Genomic DNA, 23555 nt, shown 5'->3' with positions numbered 1-23555 from the left:
CGGCCGCCCACGGCGTCTCGGACACGCCGGTCAGGCCCGCGCCCGTCTCGCAGATGTTTGTCGTGCTTGTGCCGTCATATGGACCGCGACCCGAGCGGCAGCGAGCGGCAGTCGAGCAAAGTCGAGACAAGTCGGGACGGAAGGGGAGGGGACAGGCGAGAGTGCACCGCGCAAATTACGCAAATATCTGAAAAGCGCGGCGCGGCGTGTGTCAGGCAGGTGAGAAAGCTTCCGTCGGTCCAGCAGGACACTGCCACACCCCGCGCGGTCCCCCCGCCGCCCGGCCACGCGCAAGCCCCACAAGATGCGTCGCCCGCGAGTGTCGGAGGCCGCACGCACCAACCAAACGAATGATAGACAGGCGGTGCAACGAGCAGCTGTGCTGTGTTGTGCGTCTCACCCACGTGGCGGCGCGCCGCACTGCGCGTCGCCTTCGAGGTGGAAGGACGTGCTTTGCGTCAAATGTGCCACGGAAAACGGCGATTGCGTGTGTTGGGAGAAGGGGCGAATGCTTCTTCTGCCGTGCGGCTACGTTATAAGGACGCCAACGGCCATACCATGTTGAATACACCGGTTCTCGTCCGATCACCGAAGTTAAGCAACATCGGGCCCGGTTAGTACTTGGATGGGTGACCGCCTGGGAACACCGGGTGCTGTTGGCTCTATCTCATTTTTTAACTTTTACGTCGCCACACCTGCGAGGCCTCTTTTTCATACTAACTTTCAGGTGTGACAAAGATGCTTCCACAAGCATTTTAAAGTACTGTATCAAACGTAAGATACGAAACTACAGTAATGAACTCAGTTTGAGCAAGAATGCGCGAAACAAGAGTGCTAGAACGCCTCGAAAATAACAACACACTACGAATCGACAGATGAGTTCTGAAATACGTCAGGGCCTACTGTTTAGTAGCAGTGGTAAATTCCACAAAGTAAATAAATAAACAAAAAGGAAGGAAAAAAAAAAAAAAATCTGCCGTTCTCGTCCGATCACCGAAGTCAAGCAACAACGTTAGTACTCGGATCGGTGACCGCCTGGGAACTCTGGCTGCCTTCATTTTTTGCTTTTTAGTCGCTACCCCTGCCAGCCCTCTTTTCATGCTGCCTTTGCGATGTGACAAAGATGTTTCCACAGTGATTTAAAACTGTTGTATTAAGCATAAGGTACGATGTTAAGAAACTCAGTTTGAAGAAGAGTGTGCCTAGGAAGATTTCCAAAGTGTCTCTGGAAATAACAAAACAGTATGAAACGGCGAAAGTGTTCCGGAATACGACGGGGCTTATTGTTTTGGATGCTTTGTCGAACCTCCTGTGTCTTCTGTCCTTGTTTCCATGGCACGCCACAGCGCTGCTCTAGTAGCTCCCAACGGCCGCCCACGGCGTCTCGGACACGCCGGTCAGGCCCGCGCCCGTCTCGCAGATGTTTGTCGTGCTTGTGCCGTCATATGGACCGCGACCCGAGCGGCAGCGAGCGGCAGTCGAGCAAAGTCGAGACAAGTCGGGACGGAAGGGGAGGGGACAGGCGAGAGTGCACCGCGCAAATTACGCAAATATCTGAAAAGCGCGGCGCGGCGTGTGTCAGGCAGGTGAGAAAGCTTCCGTCGGTCCAGCAGGACACTGCCACACCCCGCGCGGTCCCCCCGCCGCCCGGCCACGCGCAAGCCCCACAAGATGCGTCGCCCGCGAGTGTCGGAGGCCGCACGCACCAACCAAACGAATGATAGACAGGCGGTGCAACGAGCAGCTGTGCTGTGTTGTGCGTCTCACCCACGTGGCGGCGCGCCGCACTGCGCGTCGCCTTCGAGGTGGAAGGACGTGCTTTGCGTCAAATGTGCCACGGAAAACGGCGATTGCGTGTGTTGGGAGAAGGGGCGAATGCTTCTTCTGCCGTGCGGCTACGTTATAAGGACGCCAACGGCCATACCATGTTGAATACACCGGTTCTCGTCCGATCACCGAAGTTAAGCAACATCGGGCCCGGTTAGTACTTGGATGGGTGACCGCCTGGGAACACCGGGTGCTGTTGGCTCTATCTCATTTTTTAACTTTTACGTCGCCACACCTGCGAGGCCTCTTTTTCATACTAACTTTCAGGTGTGACAAAGATGCTTCCACAAGCATTTTAAAGTACTGTATCAAACGTAAGATACGAAACTACAGTAATGAACTCAGTTTGAGCAAGAATGCGCGAAACAAGAGTGCTAGAACGCCTCGAAAATAACAACACACTACGAATCGACAGATGAGTTCTGAAATACGTCAGGGCCTACTGTTTAGTAGCAGTGGTAAATTCCACAAAGTAAATAAATAAACAAAAAGGAAGGAAAAAAAAAAAAAATCTGCCGTTCTCGTCCGATCACCGAAGTCAAGCAACAACGTTAGTACTCGGATCGGTGACCGCCTGGGAACTCTGGCTGCCTTCATTTTTTGCTTTTTAGTCGCTACCCCTGCCAGCCCTCTTTTCATGCTGCCTTTGCGATGTGACAAAGATGTTTCCACAGTGATTTAAAACTGTTGTATTAAGCATAAGGTACGATGTTAAGAAACTCAGTTTGAAGAAGAGTGTGCCTAGGAAGATTTCCAAAGTGTCTCTGGAAATAACAAAACAGTATGAAACGGCGAAAGTGTTCCGGAATACGACGGGGCTTATTGTTTTGGATGCTTTGTCGAACCTCCTGTGTCTTCTGTCCTTGTTTCCATGGCACGCCACAGCGCTGCTCTAGTAGCTCCCAACGGCCGCCCACGGCGTCTCGGACACGCCGGTCAGGCCCGCGCCCGTCTCGCAGATGTTTGTCGTGCTTGTGCCGTCATATGGACCGCGACCCGAGCGGCAGCGAGCGGCAGTCGAGCAAAGTCGAGACAAGTCGGGACGGAAGGGGAGGGGACAGGCGAGAGTGCACCGCGCAAATTACGCAAATATCTGAAAAGCGCGGCGCGGCGTGTGTCAGGCAGGTGAGAAAGCTTCCGTCGGTCCAGCAGGACACTGCCACACCCCGCGCGGTCCCCCCGCCGCCCGGCCACGCGCAAGCCCCACAAGATGCGTCGCCCGCGAGTGTCGGAGGCCGCACGCACCAACCAAACGAATGATAGACAGGCGGTGCAACGAGCAGCTGTGCTGTGTTGTGCGTCTCACCCACGTGGCGGCGCGCCGCACTGCGCGTCGCCTTCGAGGTGGAAGGACGTGCTTTGCGTCAAATGTGCCACGGAAAACGGCGATTGCGTGTGTTGGGAGAAGGGGCGAATGCTTCTTCTGCCGTGCGGCTACGTTATAAGGACGCCAACGGCCATACCATGTTGAATACACCGGTTCTCGTCCGATCACCGAAGTTAAGCAACATCGGGCCCGGTTAGTACTTGGATGGGTGACCGCCTGGGAACACCGGGTGCTGTTGGCTCTATCTCATTTTTTAACTTTTACGTCGCCACACCTGCGAGGCCTCTTTTTCATACTAACTTTCAGGTGTGACAAAGATGCTTCCACAAGCATTTTAAAGTACTGTATCAAACGTAAGATACGAAACTACAGTAATGAACTCAGTTTGAGCAAGAATGCGCGAAACAAGAGTGCTAGAACGCCTCGAAAATAACAACACACTACGAATCGACAGATGAGTTCTGAAATACGTCAGGGCCTACTGTTTAGTAGCAGTGGTAAATTCCACAAAGTAAATAAATAAACAAAAAGGAAGGAAAAAAAAAAAAAATCTGCCGTTCTCGTCCGATCACCGAAGTCAAGCAACAACGTTAGTACTCGGATCGGTGACCGCCTGGGAACTCTGGCTGCCTTCATTTTTTGCTTTTTAGTCGCTACCCCTGCCAGCCCTCTTTTCATGCTGCCTTTGCGATGTGACAAAGATGTTTCCACAGTGATTTAAAACTGTTGTATTAAGCATAAGGTACGATGTTAAGAAACTCAGTTTGAAGAAGAGTGTGCCTAGGAAGATTTCCAAAGTGTCTCTGGAAATAACAAAACAGTATGAAACGGCGAAAGTGTTCCGGAATACGACGGGGCTTATTGTTTTGGATGCTTTGTCGAACCTCCTGTGTCTTCTGTACTTGTTTCCATGGCACGCCACAGCGCTGCTCTAGTAGCTCCCAACGGCCGCCCACGGCGTCTCGGACACGCCGGTCAGGCCCGCGCCCGTCTCGCAGATGTTTGTCGTGCTTGTGCCGTCATATGGACCGCGACCCGAGCGGCAGCGAGCGGCAGTCGAGCAAAGTCGAGACAAGTCGGGACGGAAGGGGAGGGGACAGGCGAGAGTGCACCGCGCAAATTACGCAAATATCTGAAAAGCGCGGCGCGGCGTGTGTCAGGCAGGTGAGAAAGCTTCCGTCGGTCCAGCAGGACACTGCCACACCCCGCGCGGTCCCCCCGCCGCCCGGCCACGCGCAAGCCCCACAAGATGCGTCGCCCGCGAGTGTCGGAGGCCGCACGCACCAACCAAACGAATGATAGACAGGCGGTGCAACGAGCAGCTGTGCTGTGTTGTGCGTCTCACCCACGTGGCGGCGCGCCGCACTGCGCGTCGCCTTCGAGGTGGAAGGACGTGCTTTGCGTCAAATGTGCCACGGAAAACGGCGATTGCGTGTGTTGGGAGAAGGGGCGAATGCTTCTTCTGCCGTGCGGCTACGTTATAAGGACGCCAACGGCCATACCATGTTGAATACACCGGTTCTCGTCCGATCACCGAAGTTAAGCAACATCGGGCCCGGTTAGTACTTGGATGGGTGACCGCCTGGGAACACCGGGTGCTGTTGGCTCTATCTCATTTTTTAACTTTTACGTCGCCACACCTGCGAGGCCTCTTTTTCATACTAACTTTCAGGTGTGACAAAGATGCTTCCACAAGCATTTTAAAGTACTGTATCAAACGTAAGATACGAAACTACAGTAATGAACTCAGTTTGAGCAAGAATGCGCGAAACAAGAGTGCTAGAACGCCTCGAAAATAACAACACACTACGAATCGACAGATGAGTTCTGAAATACGTCAGGGCCTACTGTTTAGTAGCAGTGGTAAATTCCACAAAGTAAATAAATAAACAAAAAGGAAGGAAAAAAAAAAAAAATCTGCCGTTCTCGTCCGATCACCGAAGTCAAGCAACAACGTTAGTACTCGGATCGGTGACCGCCTGGGAACTCTGGCTGCCTTCATTTTTTGCTTTTTAGTCGCTACCCCTGCCAGCCCTCTTTTCATGCTGCCTTTGCGATGTGACAAAGATGTTTCCACAGTGATTTAAAACTGTTGTATTAAGCATAAGGTACGATGTTAAGAAACTCAGTTTGAAGAAGAGTGTGCCTAGGAAGATTTCCAAAGTGTCTCTGGAAATAACAAAACAGTATGAAACGGCGAAAGTGTTCCGGAATACGACGGGGCTTATTGTTTTGGATGCTTTGTCGAACCTCCTGTGTCTTCTGTCCTTGTTTCCATGGCACGCCACAGCGCTGCTCTAGTAGCTCCCAACGGCCGCCCACGGCGTCTCGGACACGCCGGTCAGGCCCGCGCCCGTCTCGCAGATGTTTGTCGTGCTTGTGCCGTCATATGGACCGCGACCCGAGCGGCAGCGAGCGGCAGTCGAGCAAAGTCGAGACAAGTCGGGACGGAAGGGGAGGGGACAGGCGAGAGTGCACCGCGCAAATTACGCAAATATCTGAAAAGCGCGGCGCGGCGTGTGTCAGGCAGGTGAGAAAGCTTCCGTCGGTCCAGCAGGACACTGCCACACCCCGCGCGGTCCCCCCGCCGCCCGGCCACGCGCAAGCCCCACAAGATGCGTCGCCCGCGAGTGTCGGAGGCCGCACGCACCAACCAAACGAATGATAGACAGGCGGTGCAACGAGCAGCTGTGCTGTGTTGTGCGTCTCACCCACGTGGCGGCGCGCCGCACTGCGCGTCGCCTTCGAGGTGGAAGGACGTGCTTTGCGTCAAATGTGCCACGGAAAACGGCGATTGCGTGTGTTGGGAGAAGGGGCGAATGCTTCTTCTGCCGTGCGGCTACGTTATAAGGACGCCAACGGCCATACCATGTTGAATACACCGGTTCTCGTCCGATCACCGAAGTTAAGCAACATCGGGCCCGGTTAGTACTTGGATGGGTGACCGCCTGGGAACACCGGGTGCTGTTGGCTCTATCTCATTTTTTAACTTTTACGTCGCCACACCTGCGAGGCCTCTTTTTCATACTAACTTTCAGGTGTGACAAAGATGCTTCCACAAGCATTTTAAAGTACTGTATCAAACGTAAGATACGAAACTACAGTAATGAACTCAGTTTGAGCAAGAATGCGCGAAACAAGAGTGCTAGAACGCCTCGAAAATAACAACACACTACGAATCGACAGATGAGTTCTGAAATACGTCAGGGCCTACTGTTTAGTAGCAGTGGTAAATTCCACAAAGTAAATAAATAAACAAAAAGGAAGGAAAAAAAAAAAAAATCTGCCGTTCTCGTCCGATCACCGAAGTCAAGCAACAACGTTAGTACTCGGATCGGTGACCGCCTGGGAACTCTGGCTGCCTTCATTTTTTGCTTTTTAGTCGCTACCCCTGCCAGCCCTCTTTTCATGCTGCCTTTGCGATGTGACAAAGATGTTTCCACAGTGATTTAAAACTGTTGTATTAAGCATAAGGTACGATGTTAAGAAACTCAGTTTGAAGAAGAGTGTGCCTAGGAAGATTTCCAAAGTGTCTCTGGAAATAACAAAACAGTATGAAACGGCGAAAGTGTTCCGGAATACGACGGGGCTTATTGTTTTGGATGCTTTGTCGAACCTCCTGTGTCTTCTGTCCTTGTTTCCATGGCACGCCACAGCGCTGCTCTAGTAGCTCCCAACGGCCGCCCACGGCGTCTCGGACACGCCGGTCAGGCCCGCGCCCGTCTCGCAGATGTTTGTCGTGCTTGTGCCGTCATATGGACCGCGACCCGAGCGGCAGCGAGCGGCAGTCGAGCAAAGTCGAGACAAGTCGGGACGGAAGGGGAGGGGACAGGCGAGAGTGCACCGCGCAAATTACGCAAATATCTGAAAAGCGCGGCGCGGCGTGTGTCAGGCAGGTGAGAAAGCTTCCGTCGGTCCAGCAGGACACTGCCACACCCCGCGCGGTCCCCCCGCCGCCCGGCCACGCGCAAGCCCCACAAGATGCGTCGCCCGCGAGTGTCGGAGGCCGCACGCACCAACCAAACGAATGATAGACAGGCGGTGCAACGAGCAGCTGTGCTGTGTTGTGCGTCTCACCCACGTGGCGGCGCGCCGCACTGCGCGTCGCCTTCGAGGTGGAAGGACGTGCTTTGCGTCAAATGTGCCACGGAAAACGGCGATTGCGTGTGTTGGGAGAAGGGGCGAATGCTTCTTCTGCCGTGCGGCTACGTTATAAGGACGCCAACGGCCATACCATGTTGAATACACCGGTTCTCGTCCGATCACCGAAGTTAAGCAACATCGGGCCCGGTTAGTACTTGGATGGGTGACCGCCTGGGAACACCGGGTGCTGTTGGCTCTATCTCATTTTTTAACTTTTACGTCGCCACACCTGCGAGGCCTCTTTTTCATACTAACTTTCAGGTGTGACAAAGATGCTTCCACAAGCATTTTAAAGTACTGTATCAAACGTAAGATACGAAACTACAGTAATGAACTCAGTTTGAGCAAGAATGCGCGAAACAAGAGTGCTAGAACGCCTCGAAAATAACAACACACTACGAATCGACAGATGAGTTCTGAAATACGTCAGGGCCTACTGTTTAGTAGCAGTGGTAAATTCCACAAAGTAAATAAATAAACAAAAAGGAAGGAAAAAAAAAAAAAATCTGCCGTTCTCGTCCGATCACCGAAGTCAAGCAACAACGTTAGTACTCGGATCGGTGACCGCCTGGGAACTCTGGCTGCCTTCATTTTTTGCTTTTTAGTCGCTACCCCTGCCAGCCCTCTTTTCATGCTGCCTTTGCGATGTGACAAAGATGTTTCCACAGTGATTTAAAACTGTTGTATTAAGCATAAGGTACGATGTTAAGAAACTCAGTTTGAAGAAGAGTGTGCCTAGGAAGATTTCCAAAGTGTCTCTGGAAATAACAAAACAGTATGAAACGGCGAAAGTGTTCCGGAATACGACGGGGCTTATTGTTTTGGATGCTTTGTCGAACCTCCTGTGTCTTCTGTCCTTGTTTCCATGGCACGCCACAGCGCTGCTCTAGTAGCTCCCAACGGCCGCCCACGGCGTCTCGGACACGCCGGTCAGGCCCGCGCCCGTCTCGCAGATGTTTGTCGTGCTTGTGCCGTCATATGGACCGCGACCCGAGCGGCAGCGAGCGGCAGTCGAGCAAAGTCGAGACAAGTCGGGACGGAAGGGGAGGGGACAGGCGAGAGTGCACCGCGCAAATTACGCAAATATCTGAAAAGCGCGGCGCGGCGTGTGTCAGGCAGGTGAGAAAGCTTCCGTCGGTCCAGCAGGACACTGCCACACCCCGCGCGGTCCCCCCGCCGCCCGGCCACGCGCAAGCCCCACAAGATGCGTCGCCCGCGAGTGTCGGAGGCCGCACGCACCAACCAAACGAATGATAGACAGGCGGTGCAACGAGCAGCTGTGCTGTGTTGTGCGTCTCACCCACGTGGCGGCGCGCCGCACTGCGCGTCGCCTTCGAGGTGGAAGGACGTGCTTTGCGTCAAATGTGCCACGGAAAACGGCGATTGCGTGTGTTGGGAGAAGGGGCGAATGCTTCTTCTGCCGTGCGGCTACGTTATAAGGACGCCAACGGCCATACCATGTTGAATACACCGGTTCTCGTCCGATCACCGAAGTTAAGCAACATCGGGCCCGGTTAGTACTTGGATGGGTGACCGCCTGGGAACACCGGGTGCTGTTGGCTCTATCTCATTTTTTAACTTTTACGTCGCCACACCTGCGAGGCCTCTTTTTCATACTAACTTTCAGGTGTGACAAAGATGCTTCCACAAGCATTTTAAAGTACTGTATCAAACGTAAGATACGAAACTACAGTAATGAACTCAGTTTGAGCAAGAATGCGCGAAACAAGAGTGCTAGAACGCCTCGAAAATAACAACACACTACGAATCGACAGATGAGTTCTGAAATACGTCAGGGCCTACTGTTTAGTAGCAGTGGTAAATTCCACAAAGTAAATAAATAAACAAAAAGGAAGGAAAAAAAAAAAAAATCTGCCGTTCTCGTCCGATCACCGAAGTCAAGCAACAACGTTAGTACTCGGATCGGTGACCGCCTGGGAACTCTGGCTGCCTTCATTTTTTGCTTTTTAGTCGCTACCCCTGCCAGCCCTCTTTTCATGCTGCCTTTGCGATGTGACAAAGATGTTTCCACAGTGATTTAAAACTGTTGTATTAAGCATAAGGTACGATGTTAAGAAACTCAGTTTGAAGAAGAGTGTGCCTAGGAAGATTTCCAAAGTGTCTCTGGAAATAACAAAACAGTATGAAACGGCGAAAGTGTTCCGGAATACGACGGGGCTTATTGTTTTGGATGCTTTGTCGAACCTCCTGTGTCTTCTGTCCTTGTTTCCATGGCACGCCACAGCGCTGCTCTAGTAGCTCCCAACGGCCGCCCACGGCGTCTCGGACACGCCGGTCAGGCCCGCGCCCGTCTCGCAGATGTTTGTCGTGCTTGTGCCGTCATATGGACCGCGACCCGAGCGGCAGCGAGCGGCAGTCGAGCAAAGTCGAGACAAGTCGGGACGGAAGGGGAGGGGACAGGCGAGAGTGCACCGCGCAAATTACGCAAATATCTGAAAAGCGCGGCGCGGCGTGTGTCAGGCAGGTGAGAAAGCTTCCGTCGGTCCAGCAGGACACTGCCACACCCCGCGCGGTCCCCCCGCCGCCCGGCCACGCGCAAGCCCCACAAGATGCGTCGCCCGCGAGTGTCGGAGGCCGCACGCACCAACCAAACGAATGATAGACAGGCGGTGCAACGAGCAGCTGTGCTGTGTTGTGCGTCTCACCCACGTGGCGGCGCGCCGCACTGCGCGTCGCCTTCGAGGTGGAAGGACGTGCTTTGCGTCAAATGTGCCACGGAAAACGGCGATTGCGTGTGTTGGGAGAAGGGGCGAATGCTTCTTCTGCCGTGCGGCTACGTTATAAGGACGCCAACGGCCATACCATGTTGAATACACCGGTTCTCGTCCGATCACCGAAGTTAAGCAACATCGGGCCCGGTTAGTACTTGGATGGGTGACCGCCTGGGAACACCGGGTGCTGTTGGCTCTATCTCATTTTTTAACTTTTACGTCGCCACACCTGCGAGGCCTCTTTTTCATACTAACTTTCAGGTGTGACAAAGATGCTTCCACAAGCATTTTAAAGTACTGTATCAAACGTAAGATACGAAACTACAGTAATGAACTCAGTTTGAGCAAGAATGCGCGAAACAAGAGTGCTAGAACGCCTCGAAAATAACAACACACTACGAATCGACAGATGAGTTCTGAAATACGTCAGGGCCTACTGTTTAGTAGCAGTGGTAAATTCCACAAAGTAAATAAATAAACAAAAAGGAAGGAAAAAAAAAAAAAATCTGCCGTTCTCGTCCGATCACCGAAGTCAAGCAACAACGTTAGTACTCGGATCGGTGACCGCCTGGGAACTCTGGCTGCCTTCATTTTTTGCTTTTTAGTCGCTACCCCTGCCAGCCCTCTTTTCATGCTGCCTTTGCGATGTGACAAAGATGTTTCCACAGTGATTTAAAACTGTTGTATTAAGCATAAGGTACGATGTTAAGAAACTCAGTTTGAAGAAGAGTGTGCCTAGGAAGATTTCCAAAGTGTCTCTGGAAATAACAAAACAGTATGAAACGGCGAAAGTGTTCCGGAATACGACGGGGCTTATTGTTTTGGATGCTTTGTCGAACCTCCTGTGTCTTCTGTCCTTGTTTCCATGGCACGCCACAGCGCTGCTCTAGTAGCTCCCAACGGCCGCCCACGGCGTCTCGGACACGCCGGTCAGGCCCGCGCCCGTCTCGCAGATGTTTGTCGTGCTTGTGCCGTCATATGGACCGCGACCCGAGCGGCAGCGAGCGGCAGTCGAGCAAAGTCGAGACAAGTCGGGACGGAAGGGGAGGGGACAGGCGAGAGTGCACCGCGCAAATTACGCAAATATCTGAAAAGCGCGGCGCGGCGTGTGTCAGGCAGGTGAGAAAGCTTCCGTCGGTCCAGCAGGACACTGCCACACCCCGCGCGGTCCCCCCGCCGCCCGGCCACGCGCAAGCCCCACAAGATGCGTCGCCCGCGAGTGTCGGAGGCCGCACGCACCAACCAAACGAATGATAGACAGGCGGTGCAACGAGCAGCTGTGCTGTGTTGTGCGTCTCACCCACGTGGCGGCGCGCCGCACTGCGCGTCGCCTTCGAGGTGGAAGGACGTGCTTTGCGTCAAATGTGCCACGGAAAACGGCGATTGCGTGTGTTGGGAGAAGGGGCGAATGCTTCTTCTGCCGTGCGGCTACGTTATAAGGACGCCAACGGCCATACCATGTTGAATACACCGGTTCTCGTCCGATCACCGAAGTTAAGCAACATCGGGCCCGGTTAGTACTTGGATGGGTGACCGCCTGGGAACACCGGGTGCTGTTGGCTCTATCTCATTTTTTAACTTTTACGTCGCCACACCTGCGAGGCCTCTTTTTCATACTAACTTTCAGGTGTGACAAAGATGCTTCCACAAGCATTTTAAAGTACTGTATCAAACGTAAGATACGAAACTACAGTAATGAACTCAGTTTGAGCAAGAATGCGCGAAACAAGAGTGCTAGAACGCCTCGAAAATAACAACACACTACGAATCGACAGATGAGTTCTGAAATACGTCAGGGCCTACTGTTTAGTAGCAGTGGTAAATTCCACAAAGTAAATAAATAAACAAAAAGGAAGGAAAAAAAAAAAAAATCTGCCGTTCTCGTCCGATCACCGAAGTCAAGCAACAACGTTAGTACTCGGATCGGTGACCGCCTGGGAACTCTGGCTGCCTTCATTTTTTGCTTTTTAGTCGCTACCCCTGCCAGCCCTCTTTTCATGCTGCCTTTGCGATGTGACAAAGATGTTTCCACAGTGATTTAAAACTGTTGTATTAAGCATAAGGTACGATGTTAAGAAACTCAGTTTGAAGAAGAGTGTGCCTAGGAAGATTTCCAAAGTGTCTCTGGAAATAACAAAACAGTATGAAACGGCGAAAGTGTTCCGGAATACGACGGGGCTTATTGTTTTGGATGCTTTGTCGAACCTCCTGTGTCTTCTGTCCTTGTTTCCATGGCACGCCACAGCGCTGCTCTAGTAGCTCCCAACGGCCGCCCACGGCGTCTCGGACACGCCGGTCAGGCCCGCGCCCGTCTCGCAGATGTTTGTCGTGCTTGTGCCGTCATATGGACCGCGACCCGAGCGGCAGCGAGCGGCAGTCGAGCAAAGTCGAGACAAGTCGGGACGGAAGGGGAGGGGACAGGCGAGAGTGCACCGCGCAAATTACGCAAATATCTGAAAAGCGCGGCGCGGCGTGTGTCAGGCAGGTGAGAAAGCTTCCGTCGGTCCAGCAGGACACTGCCACACCCCGCGCGGTCCCCCCGCCGCCCGGCCACGCGCAAGCCCCACAAGATGCGTCGCCCGCGAGTGTCGGAGGCCGCACGCACCAACCAAACGAATGATAGACAGGCGGTGCAACGAGCAGCTGTGCTGTGTTGTGCGTCTCACCCACGTGGCGGCGCGCCGCACTGCGCGTCGCCTTCGAGGTGGAAGGACGTGCTTTGCGTCAAATGTGCCACGGAAAACGGCGATTGCGTGTGTTGGGAGAAGGGGCGAATGCTTCTTCTGCCGTGCGGCTACGTTATAAGGACGCCAACGGCCATACCATGTTGAATACACCGGTTCTCGTCCGATCACCGAAGTTAAGCAACATCGGGCCCGGTTAGTACTTGGATGGGTGACCGCCTGGGAACACCGGGTGCTGTTGGCTCTATCTCATTTTTTAACTTTTACGTCGCCACACCTGCGAGGCCTCTTTTTCATACTAACTTTCAGGTGTGACAAAGATGCTTCCACAAGCATTTTAAAGTACTGTATCAAACGTAAGATACGAAACTACAGTAATGAACTCAGTTTGAGCAAGAATGCGCGAAACAAGAGTGCTAGAACGCCTCGAAAATAACAACACACTACGAATCGACAGATGAGTTCTGAAATACGTCAGGGCCTACTGTTTAGTAGCAGTGGTAAATTCCACAAAGTAAATAAATAAACAAAAAGGAAGGAAAAAAAAAAAAAATCTGCCGTTCTCGTCCGATCACCGAAGTCAAGCAACAACGTTAGTACTCGGATCGGTGACCGCCTGGGAACTCTGGCTGCCTTCATTTTTTGCTTTTTAGTCGCTACCCCTGCCAGCCCTCTTTTCATGCTGCCTTTGCGATGTGACAAAGATGTTTCCACAGTGATTTAAAACTGTTGTATTAAGCATAAGGTACGATGTTAAGAAACTCAGTTTGAAGAAGAGTGTGCCTAGGAAGATTTCCAAAGTGTCTCTGGAAATAACAAAACAGTATGAAACGGCGAAAGTGTTCCGGAATACGACGGGGCTTATTGTTTTGGATGCTTTGTCGAACCTCCTGTGTCTTCTGTCCTTGTTTCCATGGCACGCCACAGCGCTGCTCTAGTAGCTCCCAACGGCCGCCCACGGCGTCTCGGACACGCCGGTCAGGCCCGCGCCCGTCTCGCAGATGTTTGTCGTGCTTGTGCCGTCATATGGACCGCGACCCGAGCGGCAGCGAGCGGCAGTCGAGCAAAGTCGAGACAAGTCGGGACGGAAGGGGAGGGGACAGGCGAGAGTGCACCGCGCAAATTACGCAAATATCTGAAAAGCGCGGCGCGGCGTGTGTCAGGCAGGTGAGAAAGCTTCCGTCGGTCCAGCAGGACACTGCCACACCCCGCGCGGTCCCCCCGCCGCCCGGCCACGCGCAAGCCCCACAAGATGCGTCGCCCGCGAGTGTCGGAGGCCGCACGCACCAACCAAACGAATGATAGACAGGCGGTGCAACGAGCAGCTGTGCTGTGTTGTGCGTCTCACCCACGTGGCGGCGCGCCGCACTGCGCGTCGCCTTCGAGGTGGAAGGACGTGCTTTGCGTCAAATGTGCCACGGAAAACGGCGATTGCGTGTGTTGGGAGAAGGGGCGAATGCTTCTTCTGCCGTGCGGCTACGTTATAAGGACGCCAACGGCCATACCATGTTGAATACACCGGTTCTCGTCCGATCACCGAAGTTAAGCAACATCGGGCCCGGTTAGTACTTGGATGGGTGACCGCCTGGGAACACCGGGTGCTGTTGGCTCTATCTCATTTTTTAACTTTTACGTCGCCACACCTGCGAGGCCTCTTTTTCATACTAACTTTCAGGTGTGACAAAGATGCTTCCACAAGCATTTTAAAGTACTGTATCAAACGTAAGATACGAAACTACAGTAATGAACTCAGTTTGAGCAAGAATGCGCGAAACAAGAGTGCTAGAACGCCTCGAAAATAACAACACACTACGAATCGACAGATGAGTTCTGAAATACGTCAGGGCCTACTGTTTAGTAGCAGTGGTAAATTCCACAAAGTAAATAAATAAACAAAAAGGAAGGAAAAAAAAAAAAAATCTGCCGTTCTCGTCCGATCACCGAAGTCAAGCAACAACGTTAGTACTCGGATCGGTGACCGCCTGGGAACTCTGGCTGCCTTCATTTTTTGCTTTTTAGTCGCTACCCCTGCCAGCCCTCTTTTCATGCTGCCTTTGCGATGTGACAAAGATGTTTCCACAGTGATTTAAAACTGTTGTATTAAGCATAAGGTACGATGTTAAGAAACTCAGTTTGAAGAAGAGTGTGCCTAGGAAGATTTCCAAAGTGTCTCTGGAAATAACAAAACAGTATGAAACGGCGAAAGTGTTCCGGAATACGACGGGGCTTATTGTTTTGGATGCTTTGTCGAACCTCCTGTGTCTTCTGTCCTTGTTTCCATGGCACGCCACAGCGCTGCTCTAGTAGCTCCCAACGGCCGCCCACGGCGTCTCGGACACGCCGGTCAGGCCCGCGCCCGTCTCGCAGATGTTTGTCGTGCTTGTGCCGTCATATGGACCGCGACCCGAGCGGCAGCGAGCGGCAGTCGAGCAAAGTCGAGACAAGTCGGGACGGAAGGGGAGGGGACAGGCGAGAGTGCACCGCGCAAATTACGCAAATATCTGAAAAGCGCGGCGCGGCGTGTGTCAGGCAGGTGAGAAAGCTTCCGTCGGTCCAGCAGGACACTGCCACACCCCGCGCGGTCCCCCCGCCGCCCGGCCACGCGCAAGCCCCACAAGATGCGTCGCCCGCGAGTGTCGGAGGCCGCACGCACCAACCAAACGAATGATAGACAGGCGGTGCAACGAGCAGCTGTGCTGTGTTGTGCGTCTCACCCACGTGGCGGCGCGCCGCACTGCGCGTCGCCTTCGAGGTGGAAGGACGTGCTTTGCGTCAAATGTGCCACGGAAAACGGCGATTGCGTGTGTTGGGAGAAGGGGCGAATGCTTCTTCTGCCGTGCGGCTACGTTATAAGGACGCCAACGGCCATACCATGTTGAATACACCGGTTCTCGTCCGATCACCGAAGTTAAGCAACATCGGGCCCGGTTAGTACTTGGATGGGTGACCGCCTGGGAACACCGGGTGCTGTTGGCTCTATCTCATTTTTTAACTTTTACGTCGCCACACCTGCGAGGCCTCTTTTTCATACTAACTTTCAGGTGTGACAAAGATGCTTCCACAAGCATTTTAAAGTACTGTATCAAACGTAAGATACGAAACTACAGTAATGAACTCAGTTTGAGCAAGAATGCGCGAAACAAGAGTGCTAGAACGCCTCGAAAATAACAACACACTACGAATCGACAGATGAGTTCTGAAATACGTCAGGGCCTACTGTTTAGTAGCAGTGGTAAATTCCACAAAGTAAATAAATAAACAAAAAGGAAGGAAAAAAAAAAAAAATCTGCCGTTCTCGTCCGATCACCGAAGTCAAGCAACAACGTTAGTACTCGGATCGGTGACCGCCTGGGAACTCTGGCTGCCTTCATTTTTTGCTTTTTAGTCGCTACCCCTGCCAGCCCTCTTTTCATGCTGCCTTTGCGATGTGACAAAGATGTTTCCACAGTGATTTAAAACTGTTGTATTAAGCATAAGGTACGATGTTAAGAAACTCAGTTTGAAGAAGAGTGTGCCTAGGAAGATTTCCAAAGTGTCTCTGGAAATAACAAAACAGTATGAAACGGCGAAAGTGTTCCGGAATACGACGGGGCTTATTGTTTTGGATGCTTTGTCGAACCTCCTGTGTCTTCTGTCCTTGTTTCCATGGCACGCCACAGCGCTGCTCCAGTAGCTCCCAACGGCCGCCCACGGCGTCTCGGACACGCCGGTCAGGCCCGCGCCCGTCTCGCAGATGTTTGTCGTGCTTGTGCCGTCATATGGACCGCGACCCGAGCGGCAGCGAGCGGCAGTCGAGCAAAGTCGAGACAAGTCGGGACGGAAGGGGAGGGGACAGGCGAGAGTGCACCGCGCAAATTACGCAAATATCTGAAAAGCGCGGCGCGGCGTGTGTCAGGCAGGTGAGAAAGCTTCCGTCGGTCCAGCAGGACACTGCCACACCCCGCGCGGTCCCCCCGCCGCCCGGCCACGCGCAAGCCCCACAAGATGCGTCGCCCGCGAGTGTCGGAGGCCGCACGCACCAACCAAACGAATGATAGACAGGCGGTGCAACGAGCAGCTGTGCTGTGTTGTGCGTCTCACCCACGTGGCGGCGCGCCGCACTGCGCGTCGCCTTCGAGGTGGAAGGACGTGCTTTGCGTCAAATGTGCCACGGAAAACGGCGATTGCGTGTGTTGGGAGAAGGGGCGAATGCTTCTTCTGCCGTGCGGCTACGTTATAAGGACGCCAACGGCCATACCATGTTGAATACACCGGTTCTCGTCCGATCACCGAAGTTAAGCAACATCGGGCCCGGTTAGTACTTGGATGGGTGACCGCCTGGGAACACCGGGTGCTGTTGGCTCTATCTCATTTTTTAACTTTTACGTCGCCACACCTGCGAGGCCTCTTTTTCATACTAACTTTCAGGTGTGACAAAGATGCTTCCACAAGCATTTTAAAGTACTGTATCAAACGTAAGATACGAAACTACAGTAATGAACTCAGTTTGAGCAAGAATGCGCGAAACAAGAGTGCTAGAACGCCTCGAAAATAACAACACACTACGAATCGACAGATGAGTTCTGAAATACGTCAGGGCCTACTGTTTAGTAGCAGTGGTAAATTCCACAAAGTAAATAAATAAACAAAAAGGAAGGAAAAAAAAAAAAAAAATCTGCCGTTCTCGTCCGATCACCGAAGTCAAGCAACAACGTTAGTACTCGGATCGGTGACCGCCTGGGAACTCTGGCTGCCTTCATTTTTTGCTTTTTAGTCGCTACCCCTGCCAGCCCTCTTTTCATGCTGCCTTTGCGATGTGACAAAGATGTTTCCACAGTGATTTAAAACTGTTGTATTAAGCATAAGGTACGATGTTAAGAAACTCAGTTTGAAGAAGAGTGTGCCTAGGAAGATTTCCAAAGTGTCTCTGGAAATAACAAAACAGTATGAAACGGCGAAAGTGTTCCGGAATACGACGGGGCTTATTGTTTTGGATGCTTTGTCGAACCTCCTGTGTCTTCTGTCCTTGTTTCCATGGCACGCCACAGCGCTGCTCTAGTAGCTCCCAACGGCCGCCCACGGCGTCTCGGACACGCCGGTCAGGCCCGCGCCCGTCTCGCAGATGTTTGTCGTGCTTGTGCCGTCATATGGACCGCGACCCGAGCGGCAGCGAGCGGCAGTCGAGCAAAGTCGAGACAAGTCGGGACGGAAGGGGAGGGGACAGGCGAGAGTGCACCGCGCAAATTACGCAAATATCTGAAAAGCGCGGCGCGGCGTGTGTCAGGCAGGTGAGAAAGCTTCCGTCGGTCCAGCAGGACACTGCCACACCCCGCGCGGTCCCCCCGCCGCCCGGCCACGCGCAAGCCCCACAAGATGCGTCGCCCGCGAGTGTCGGAGGCCGCACGCACCAACCAAACGAATGATAGACAGGCGGTGCAACGAGCAGCTGTGCTGTGTTGTGCGTCTCACCCACGTGGCGGCGCGCCGCACTGCGCGTCGCCTTCGAGGTGGAAGGACGTGCTTTGCGTCAAATGTGCCACGGAAAACGGCGATTGCGTGTGTTGGGAGAAGGGGCGAATGCTTCTTCTGCCGTGCGGCTACGTTATAAGGACGCCAACGGCCATACCATGTTGAATACACCGGTTCTCGTCCGATCACCGAAGTTAAGCAACATCGGGCCCGGTTAGTACTTGGATGGGTGACCGCCTGGGAACACCGGGTGCTGTTGGCTCTATCTCATTTTTTAACTTTTACGTCGCCACACCTGCGAGGCCTCTTTTTCATACTAACTTTCAGGTGTGACAAAGATGCTTCCACAAGCATTTTAAAGTACTGTATCAAACGTAAGATACGAAACTACAGTAATGAACTCAGTTTGAGCAAGAATGCGCGAAACAAGAGTGCTAGAACGCCTCGAAAATAACAACACACTACGAATCGACAGATGAGTTCTGAAATACGTCAGGGCCTACTGTTTAGTAGCAGTGGTAAATTCCACAAAGTAAATAAATAAACAAAAAGGAAGGAAAAAAAAAAAAAATCTGCCGTTCTCGTCCGATCACCGAAGTCAAGCAACAACGTTAGTACTCGGATCGGTGACCGCCTGGGAACTCTGGCTGCCTTCATTTTTTGCTTTTTAGTCGCTACCCCTGCCAGCCCTCTTTTCATGCTGCCTTTGCGATGTGACAAAGATGTTTCCACAGTGATTTAAAACTGTTGTATTAAGCATAAGGTACGATGTTAAGAAACTCAGTTTGAAGAAGAGTGTGCCTAGGAAGATTTCCAAAGTGTCTCTGGAAATAACAAAACAGTATGAAACGGCGAAAGTGTTCCGGAATACGACGGGGCTTATTGTTTTGGATGCTTTGTCGAACCTCCTGTGTCTTCTGTCCTTGTTTCCATGGCACGCCACAGCGCTGCTCTAGTAGCTCCCAACGGCCGCCCACGGCGTCTCGGACACGCCGGTCAGGCCCGCGCCCGTCTCGCAGATGTTTGTCGTGCTTGTGCCGTCATATGGACCGCGACCCGAGCGGCAGCGAGCGGCAGTCGAGCAAAGTCGAGACAAGTCGGGACGGAAGGGGAGGGGACAGGCGAGAGTGCACCGCGCAAATTACGCAAATATCTGAAAAGCGCGGCGCGGCGTGTGTCAGGCAGGTGAGAAAGCTTCCGTCGGTCCAGCAGGACACTGCCACACCCCGCGCGGTCCCCCCGCCGCCCGGCCACGCGCAAGCCCCACAAGATGCGTCGCCCGCGAGTGTCGGAGGCCGCACGCACCAACCAAACGAATGATAGACAGGCGGTGCAACGAGCAGCTGTGCTGTGTTGTGCGTCTCACCCACGTGGCGGCGCGCCGCACTGCGCGTCGCCTTCGAGGTGGAAGGACGTGCTTTGCGTCAAATGTGCCACGGAAAACGGCGATTGCGTGTGTTGGGAGAAGGGGCGAATGCTTCTTCTGCCGTGCGGCTACGTTATAAGGACGCCAACGGCCATACCATGTTGAATACACCGGTTCTCGTCCGATCACCGAAGTTAAGCAACATCGGGCCCGGTTAGTACTTGGATGGGTGACCGCCTGGGAACACCGGGTGCTGTTGGCTCTATCTCATTTTTTAACTTTTACGTCGCCACACCTGCGAGGCCTCTTTTTCATACTAACTTTCAGGTGTGACAAAGATGCTTCCACAAGCATTTTAAAGTACTGTATCAAACGTAAGATACGAAACTACAGTAATGAACTCAGTTTGAGCAAGAATGCGCGAAACAAGAGTGCTAGAACGCCTCGAAAATAACAACACACTACGAATCGACAGATGAGTTCTGAAATACGTCAGGGCCTACTGTTTAGTAGCAGTGGTAAATTCCACAAAGTAAATAAATAAACAAAAAGGAAGGAAAAAAAAAAAAATCTGCCGTTCTCGTCCGATCACCGAAGTCAAGCAACAACGTTAGTACTCGGATCGGTGACCGCCTGGGAACTCTGGCTGCCTTCATTTTTTGCTTTTTAGTCGCTACCCCTGCCAGCCCTCTTTTCATGCTGCCTTTGCGATGTGACAAAGATGTTTCCACAGTGATTTAAAACTGTTGTATTAAGCATAAGGTACGATGTTAAGAAACTCAGTTTGAAGAAGAGTGTGCCTAGGAAGATTTCCAAAGTGTCTCTGGAAATAACAAAACAGTATGAAACGGCGAAAGTGTTCCGGAATACGACGGGGCTTATTGTTTTGGATGCTTTGTCGAACCTCCTGTGTCTTCTGTCCTTGTTTCCATGGCACGCCACAGCGCTGCTCTAGTAGCTCCCAACGGCCGCCCACGGCGTCTCGGACACGCCGGTCAGGCCCGCGCCCGTCTCGCAGATGTTTGTCGTGCTTGTGCCGTCATATGGACCGCGACCCGAGCGGCAGCGAGCGGCAGTCGAGCAAAGTCGAGACAAGTCGGGACGGAAGGGGAGGGGACAGGCGAGAGTGCACCGCGCAAATTACGCAAATATCTGAAAAGCGCGGCGCGGCGTGTGTCAGGCAGGTGAGAAAGCTTCCGTCGGTCCAGCAGGACACTGCCACACCCCGCGCGGTCCCCCCGCCGCCCGGCCACGCGCAAGCCCCACAAGATGCGTCGCCCGCGAGTGTCGGAGGCCGCACGCACCAACCAAACGAATGATAGACAGGCGGTGCAACGAGCAGCTGTGCTGTGTTGTGCGTCTCACCCACGTGGCGGCGCGCCGCACTGCGCGTCGCCTTCGAGGTGGAAGGACGTGCTTTGCGTCAAATGTGCCACGGAAAACGGCGATTGCGTGTGTTGGGAGAAGGGGCGAATGCTTCTTCTGCCGTGCGGCTACGTTATAAGGACGCCAACGGCCATACCATGTTGAATACACCGGTTCTCGTCCGATCACCGAAGTTAAGCAACATCGGGCCCGGTTAGTACTTGGATGGGTGACCGCCTGGGAACACCGGGTGCTGTTGGCTCTATCTCATTTTTTAACTTTTACGTCGCCACACCTGCGAGGCCTCTTTTTCATACTAACTTTCAGGTGTGACAAAGATGCTTCCACAAGCATTTTAAAGTACTGTATCAAACGTAAGATACGAAACTACAGTAATGAACTCAGTTTGAGCAAGAATGCGCGAAACAAGAGTGCTAGAACGCCTCGAAAATAACAACACACTACGAATCGACAGATGAGTTCTGAAATACGTCAGGGCCTACTGTTTAGTAGCAGTGGTAAATTCCACAAAGTAAATAAATAAACAAAAAGGAAGGAAAAAAAAAAAAAAATCTGCCGTTCTCGTCCGATCACCGAAGTCAAGCAACAACGTTAGTACTCGGATCGGTGACCGCCTGGGAACTCTGGCTGCCTTCATTTTTTGCTTTTTAGTCGCTACCCCTGCCAGCCCTCTTTTCATGCTGCCTTTGCGATGTGACAAAGATGTTTCCACAGTGATTTAAAACTGTTGTATTAAGCATAAGGTACGATGTTAAGAAACTCAGTTTGAAGAAGAGTGTGCCTAGGAAGATTTCCAAAGTGTCTCTGGAAATAACAAAACAGTATGAAACGGCGAAAGTGTTCCGGAATACGACGGGGCTTATTGTTTTGGATGCTTTGTCGAACCTCCTGTGTCTTCTGTCCTTGTTTCCATGGCACGCCACAGCGCTGCTCTAGTAGCTCCCAACGGCCGCCCACGGCGTCTCGGACACGCCGGTCAGGCCCGCGCCCGTCTCGCAGATGTTTGTCGTGCTTGTGCCGTCATATGGACCGCGACCCGAGCGGCAGCGAGCGGCAGTCGAGCAAAGTCGAGACAAGTCGGGACGGAAGGGGAGGGGACAGGCGAGAGTGCACCGCGCAAATTACGCAAATATCTGAAAAGCGCGGCGCGGCGTGTGTCAGGCAGGTGAGAAAGCTTCCGTCGGTCCAGCAGGACACTGCCACACCCCGCGCGGTCCCCCCGCCGCCCGGCCACGCGCAAGCCCCACAAGATGCGTCGCCCGCGAGTGTCGGAGGCCGCACGCACCAACCAAACGAATGATAGACAGGCGGTGCAACGAGCAGCTGTGCTGTGTTGTGCGTCTCACCCACGTGGCGGCGCGCCGCACTCGTCGCCTTCGAGGTGGAAGGACGTGCTTTGCGTCAAATGTGCCACGGAAAACGGCGATTGCGTGTGTTGGGAGAAGGGGCGAATGCTTCTTCTGCCGTGCGGCTACGTTATAAGGACGCCAACGGCCATACCATGTTGAATACACCGGTTCTCGTCCGATCACCGAAGTTAAGCAACATCGGGCCCGGTTAGTACTTGGATGGGTGACCGCCTGGGAACACCGGGTGCTGTTGGCTCTATCTCATTTTTTAACTTTTACGTCGCCACACCTGCGAGGCCTCTTTTTCATACTAACTTTCAGGTGTGACAAAGATGCTTCCACAAGCATTTTAAAGTACTGTATCAAACGTAAGATACGAAACTACAGTAATGAACTCAGTTTGAGCAAGAATGCGCGAAACAAGAGTGCTAGAACGCCTCGAAAATAACAACACACTACGAATCGACAGATGAGTTCTGAAATACGTCAGGGCCTACTGTTTAGTAGCAGTGGTAAATTCCACAAAGTAAATAAATAAACAAAAAGGAAGGAAAAAAAAAAAAAATCTGCCGTTCTCGTCCGATCACCGAAGTCAAGCAACAACGTTAGTACTCGGATCGGTGACCGCCTGGGAACTCTGGCTGCCTTCATTTTTTGCTTTTTAGTCGCTACCCCTGCCAGCCCTCTTTTCATGCTGCCTTTGCGATGTGACAAAGATGTTTCCACAGTGATTTAAAACTGTTGTATTAAGCATAAGGTACGATGTTAAGAAACTCAGTTTGAAGAAGAGTGTGCCTAGGAAGATTTCCAAAGTGTCTCTGGAAATAACAAAACAGTATGAAACGGCGAAAGTGTTCCGGAATACGACGGGGCTTATTGTTTTGGATGCTTTGTCGAACCTCCTGTGTCTTCTGTCCTTGTTTCCATGGCACGCCACAGCGCTGCTCTAGTAGCTCCCAACGGCCGCCCACGGCGTCTCGGACACGCCGGTCAGGCCCGCGCCCGTCTCGCAGATGTTTGTCGTGCTTGTGCCGTCATATGGACCGCGACCCGAGCGGCAGCGAGCGGCAGTCGAGCAAAGTCGAGACAAGTCGGGACGGAAGGGGAGGGGACAGGCGAGAGTGCACCGCGCAAATTACGCAAATATCTGAAAAGCGCGGCGCGGCGTGTGTCAGGCAGGTGAGAAAGCTTCCGTCGGTCCAGCAGGACACTGCCACACCCCGCGCGGTCCCCCCGCCGCCCGGCCACGCGCAAGCCCCACAAGATGCGTCGCCCGCGAGTGTCGGAGGCCGC

General features: G+C 52.9%; 17 non-coding genes across 17 annotated transcripts; all 17 read left to right on the top strand.

Annotated features, from left to right (window-relative positions):
- The first annotated feature begins 543 nt into the window (after window positions 1-543).
- On the top strand, window positions 544-662 carry LOC126216980 (5S ribosomal RNA). The gene has a single exon (XR_007542302.1). It is a non-coding gene; the product is annotated as a 5S ribosomal RNA (ribosomal RNA).
- Window positions 663-1910: 1248 nt separating this feature from the next.
- On the top strand, window positions 1911-2029 carry LOC126216979 (5S ribosomal RNA). Its single transcript, XR_007542301.1, has one exon. It is a non-coding gene; the product is annotated as a 5S ribosomal RNA (ribosomal RNA).
- Window positions 2030-3276: 1247 nt separating this feature from the next.
- LOC126216977 (5S ribosomal RNA) lies at window positions 3277-3395 on the top strand. Its single transcript, XR_007542299.1, has one exon. It is a non-coding gene; the product is annotated as a 5S ribosomal RNA (ribosomal RNA).
- A 1247-nt stretch (window positions 3396-4642) lies between these two features.
- LOC126216976 (5S ribosomal RNA) lies at window positions 4643-4761 on the top strand. The gene has a single exon (XR_007542298.1). It is a non-coding gene; the product is annotated as a 5S ribosomal RNA (ribosomal RNA).
- Window positions 4762-6008: 1247 nt separating this feature from the next.
- LOC126216975 (5S ribosomal RNA) lies at window positions 6009-6127 on the top strand. The gene has a single exon (XR_007542297.1). It is a non-coding gene; the product is annotated as a 5S ribosomal RNA (ribosomal RNA).
- Window positions 6128-7374: 1247 nt separating this feature from the next.
- LOC126216974 (5S ribosomal RNA) lies at window positions 7375-7493 on the top strand. Its single transcript, XR_007542296.1, has one exon. It is a non-coding gene; the product is annotated as a 5S ribosomal RNA (ribosomal RNA).
- A 1247-nt stretch (window positions 7494-8740) lies between these two features.
- Window positions 8741-8859, top strand: LOC126216973 (5S ribosomal RNA). Its single transcript, XR_007542295.1, has one exon. It is a non-coding gene; the product is annotated as a 5S ribosomal RNA (ribosomal RNA).
- A 1247-nt stretch (window positions 8860-10106) lies between these two features.
- Window positions 10107-10225, top strand: LOC126216972 (5S ribosomal RNA). Its single transcript, XR_007542294.1, has one exon. It is a non-coding gene; the product is annotated as a 5S ribosomal RNA (ribosomal RNA).
- Window positions 10226-11472: 1247 nt separating this feature from the next.
- On the top strand, window positions 11473-11591 carry LOC126216969 (5S ribosomal RNA). The gene has a single exon (XR_007542293.1). It is a non-coding gene; the product is annotated as a 5S ribosomal RNA (ribosomal RNA).
- Window positions 11592-12838: 1247 nt separating this feature from the next.
- Window positions 12839-12957, top strand: LOC126216968 (5S ribosomal RNA). Its single transcript, XR_007542292.1, has one exon. It is a non-coding gene; the product is annotated as a 5S ribosomal RNA (ribosomal RNA).
- Window positions 12958-14204: 1247 nt separating this feature from the next.
- Window positions 14205-14323, top strand: LOC126216967 (5S ribosomal RNA). The gene has a single exon (XR_007542291.1). It is a non-coding gene; the product is annotated as a 5S ribosomal RNA (ribosomal RNA).
- A 1247-nt stretch (window positions 14324-15570) lies between these two features.
- LOC126216966 (5S ribosomal RNA) lies at window positions 15571-15689 on the top strand. Its single transcript, XR_007542290.1, has one exon. It is a non-coding gene; the product is annotated as a 5S ribosomal RNA (ribosomal RNA).
- A 1247-nt stretch (window positions 15690-16936) lies between these two features.
- LOC126216984 (5S ribosomal RNA) lies at window positions 16937-17055 on the top strand. The gene has a single exon (XR_007542305.1). It is a non-coding gene; the product is annotated as a 5S ribosomal RNA (ribosomal RNA).
- Window positions 17056-18304: 1249 nt separating this feature from the next.
- Window positions 18305-18423, top strand: LOC126216983 (5S ribosomal RNA). Its single transcript, XR_007542304.1, has one exon. It is a non-coding gene; the product is annotated as a 5S ribosomal RNA (ribosomal RNA).
- A 1247-nt stretch (window positions 18424-19670) lies between these two features.
- On the top strand, window positions 19671-19789 carry LOC126216981 (5S ribosomal RNA). Its single transcript, XR_007542303.1, has one exon. It is a non-coding gene; the product is annotated as a 5S ribosomal RNA (ribosomal RNA).
- A 1246-nt stretch (window positions 19790-21035) lies between these two features.
- Window positions 21036-21154, top strand: LOC126216978 (5S ribosomal RNA). The gene has a single exon (XR_007542300.1). It is a non-coding gene; the product is annotated as a 5S ribosomal RNA (ribosomal RNA).
- Window positions 21155-22399: 1245 nt separating this feature from the next.
- Window positions 22400-22518, top strand: LOC126216965 (5S ribosomal RNA). The gene has a single exon (XR_007542289.1). It is a non-coding gene; the product is annotated as a 5S ribosomal RNA (ribosomal RNA).
- Window positions 22519-23555: the final 1037 nt, after the last annotated feature.

The sequence above is a fragment of the Schistocerca nitens genome, unplaced genomic scaffold (assembly GCF_023898315.1).
Source record: "Schistocerca nitens isolate TAMUIC-IGC-003100 unplaced genomic scaffold, iqSchNite1.1 HiC_scaffold_49, whole genome shotgun sequence".
NCBI lineage: Eukaryota > Metazoa > Arthropoda > Insecta > Orthoptera > Acrididae > Schistocerca > Schistocerca nitens.
This window is presented reverse-complemented; position numbering and strand designations above follow the sequence as displayed.